General features: G+C 40.9%; 1 pseudogene; it reads right to left on the bottom strand.

The window, feature by feature from the left end:
• Nucleotides 1-3,417: 3,417 nt before the first annotated feature.
• LOC111745984 lies at nucleotides 3,418-3,536 on the bottom strand (annotated as a pseudogene).
• Between the last annotated feature and the right edge of the window lie 604 nt (nucleotides 3,537-4,140).

Here is a 4,140-nt window from a genome sequence, read left to right as displayed (position 1 = left end):
TAGTTCCAGGTTGTGGTAAATGCTAAGAAGACAGAGTGGTAATAATTCAGAGTGATGAGGGTGGTCAGAGAAAGCCTCTCTGAAGAAATGGCACCTGAGTTGGGTCTGGAAGAATAGGAAGAAGCCAGCCACACCAAGCGCTGCAGGAAAGGCTGAGAGAACAGCAAATGCGAAGACCATGAGGCAGGCAGGCACATGACAGGTCTGAGGAACAGAAAGGAATCATATGGCCACAGCATGGAGCTCAAGAAAAAAGTGGTAGGCAGGGAATGGATAGTGAAGGCCTTTCAGCCATGGCAAGTCATTTGGATTTTATTCTAAGGAAGTCACTCATGATGGATAGTTAGGGGAGTGTCAGGATTGTCTAAGTGGCTTAAAACAGTATCCATTTTACTGTTCATGATTGTGTGAGTAGGGAATCTAAGCAGGTCTCAGTGGGACAGTTCGTCTCTGCTCTGCGGGGCATCAGTTGGGATGACTGGGCAGGGCAAAGATCCACAATGGGCATCTGGAGTTTCAGTGTTAGCTATCAGGGGAGCCTCTGTGCCCCTCCACCTGACCTCCTATCATCCAGTGCTCTCCGCCAAGTCACTTTACATTGTAGCCAGATTTCAAGAGCCAGTTACATTTTTAACAGATCTCTCTGGCTTCTGAGTGGAGAGAAGATGGTATAGAGGGCAAGGCTGGGAGCAGGGGATTCAGGGAGGAGGCTATGGGCCAGCAATGCTGACACAAGCTGGGGGTTACTTGGTCAGGATGGGTAGAGGGCATAACAGGAACAGGCAGAACACAGACAGCTTTGAAATTGAACCAATATGACCTGCTGATGGACTCAATGTGCAGGGGAGCTAAAGGAGAATCAAAGATAATTTCCAAGTCTCTAGCCTAAGCAACCACATGGATGAGGATGCCTGATGCCTCTTCCTGAGATGAGGAAGAGCAGGTTTAACTCAAGGCGGAAGTGTGGAAAAACAGGGCTCTGTTTTTGCATCCATTTTAAGAGGACTGTTAAACAGGTGTGTGGGGATTTCATGCAGCCAGTCAGGTGTACAGTTTGGAACTCAGGGGAACAGTCTGGACCTGAGCAGAGAGATGATGCTGAAAGCATAGAGAGAAGGTAAGTAGAGAGAGAAAAAAAAAGGAGCACGTAAAAGCAGCCAGCAAGGTGGGAACAAAACCAAGAGAGTGCGACAGTGTGACCGTATGGGAGAAGAACTTTCTCCATGGAGTCACAGAAAATAGTCAGTGGCGGTTTCGTTTGGGGCTCCTTCCCAAGAGGGAAGATCCGAGAGCATGCTTGATTATTCTTGAGGGTGCTCCAGCAGAGAGGGGCATGGCAAGATCGAAGGCAGTGAGAAGGAATGGGGACACGACCCAGGGCTCAGGTGAGGGCTGGCCTCTGAGAGGAGCAGGGACATGCCTTCCAGAGGGACAGCTGCAGGTAGACTAGGAGGGAAAAATAAGGCAGTTTCTGTCTGGTAGTCTCTATTTTCTCAGTGAAGGCCTGGGTGAGGTCATCTGCTAGCCAGTCATCAGAGTTGGCATGGAGTGTGTTTGGGAGCTTTGATGTGAGAGTAACAGATCAAAAGTCACATGAAAAAGCTCTGTGTGAGTAGAAAGTCAAGTAAGTGAGTTGGCACCTTAGGATCATGGTTAAAGACATCTGGATTTAGTCAAAAGCTCTAGTTCAAGTTCTGAATTTGCTTGTGATCTTGAGAAAGTTACTTATCCTCTTTGATCTCTATTTCTTCATCTTTAAAACAGTAATAGTACTTGTGGTAGCAGCTCAGATTAAGATGAAATAAAATGATGCATATAAAGTCCTTCACATACTACCTGACTCATAAAAAATAATCGATAAACAGTAGCTGTGATTAATATTAGATCGTAGAGAAAAAAATCAATTCACATTAAGATTTTTATTTAAGACTTAATATTTGAGATCTAAGGACCCACAAAAAAATAATATCAAATGCATCCATATTTTTATATTGACATATATATAAGGAGAGCCAGGTTCATTGTCGGCACTCAATTTGTAAATCAATATATGTGTGGTTAGTCAGTGGTTCAGAATCACCTGCTGGGCTTGTTAAAAATAAAAGATGCTCCAGTCCTACCATGGACTGGACAAATCAGACCCCAGGGTAGGGCTGGGGCATCTAAAGAAAACACATACGTTTGCATATGTGCACACACACACATACACACACGTACATGTGGGTTCATAGGAATTCTGATGCTCACTGCAATGTGGAGAACATTGCAACAACAAAATAAAGATGATAATGCATTCATAAAGCTGTAATTAAGAGATTCTATCATATTTTGTAAAGGAGAAGAAAGCAAAAATGATTGAATACAAGAAGTACAGATTTCCTGATAATTCACAAAGAAATGACAGAAAAAGCAAACCCTCATGGGGAAAAAGATTCAACTTCTAATAAAAGAAATGCAAAATTAAAACCATTAGAACATGGGTAAAAGAGGCAATATCCAAAGTCAGAGAGTTTGTAATAGGGATGATATAATGTGGGATATTCACTTGTAAAGCAATTTTACAATGTTTTAATAGCCTTAAAGAGTCAAATGCTCTTGCTTCAGCATTCCTATTCTTGCATATTTATAGTAAGGTGATACTTAAAGTACTGATTGCAATATTATTTAAAATAGCATAAAATTAGAAGCAAATGGAAAAATCTAAAAACCGGGAACTAGCTATATAAATTATGGTACACTAAGTTGATATAATATTATGCAGCCATAAAAAAATTGTTAAGTGTATATAATAACATCATGGAAAAAAAGAAGGTTATGATGGTGTTGAGTTTTAAAAAATCAGACTTGAAAATGAGATTTGCACTAAACACAACTATATATCTTAAGTGCATGGAGACAAGAATTGCAAAGGACACATTAAACTGAGAAAAGATGATTTGTTGGGCAGCAGGATTCTGGATACGCTTTTTCCTTTAAAATTTATTTCACTGTTGCCATTACACTTGTACAGATTTTTTTTTTTTTTTTTTTTTTTTACGAAGTGATTCCCCCAATTAATCGAGGACACATCTGGCACTATACATAGTTATTACAGTATTATTGACTACATTCCCTATGCTGTACTTCACATCCCTGTGGCTATTTCGTAACTTCTAATTTGTACTTCTTAATCCCTTCACCTTTTTCACCCAGCAAATAATTCTAAAGGAAGAAGCATGTGTCTCTTCTTATTCAACTTTCAGACAGTTTGGTTTGACTCATACACTGTTTCAAGCAAATTTTATTTTATTTTATTTATTTATTTATTTTTAGGTGAGGCAACCCTTGGTTGACCTCACATATTGCAAGGACCTTGTCAGTTTAGAATCCTTATTTATTTATTTATTTATTTATTTATTTTTATTTTGTTTTTTTTTACGCCTACAGCACCTGTTCTTCCTACATGGTCTCCCATCCAAGTACTAACCAGGCCCGATCCTGCTTAGCTTCCAAGATCAGACGGGATCGGGGGTGTTCAGGGTAGCATGGCGGTAGACGCAAACAAATTTTCATTAATAATTCCACTTTCAATTTATCCTATCATGATGCACTAGGCTTTGTGGCCTCTAGGCCAGCTTCTTTCTTGGGTTGCAGGCCAGCTATTCACTTCCTTTCTCTCTGGAGCAGACTAGAAACCCTCTTCTTTGGACATAAATATGTGCCGCTGGCTCCTCCTCTTTTGGGGGCTTCTCCATGGTAGGTGCCTTCTCTTGATGTTTGCTGGTAAGGTGACCAGTGTGCTACTTTTGAGCTAAGTCAATCTTTCCCTCTGCCCTGTCTCTGGTACCATGCAAGGTGCCCACACTGGGTGGATCCAACCTGGCAAACTGTCCTCATGAAGCTGACAGTTTAACAGACGCCCTAAGACAAGTCCTCAAATAATGATGATAACGAGGCAGACCATGATAAAGGCCATCAGAGAAGTACCAACAAAACAGTACTAGATTAATTAATAATTAATTAGTAACTCTTGAATGACACAGGGTTAGGGGCACTGACCCCCATGCAGTTGAAAATGTCCTTACAACTTCTGATTCCCCCAAAACTTAACTATGAATAGGCTCCTGTTGACCAGAAGCCTTACCAATAACATAAACACTA

This window comes from Pteropus vampyrus, unplaced genomic scaffold (assembly GCF_000151845.1).
Source record: "Pteropus vampyrus isolate Shadow unplaced genomic scaffold, Pvam_2.0 Scaffold171, whole genome shotgun sequence".
Classification (NCBI taxonomy): Eukaryota; Metazoa; Chordata; class Mammalia; order Chiroptera; family Pteropodidae; genus Pteropus; species Pteropus vampyrus.
Note: the sequence above shows the minus strand (reverse complement) of the source record. Positions and strands in the feature narration are given on the sequence as shown.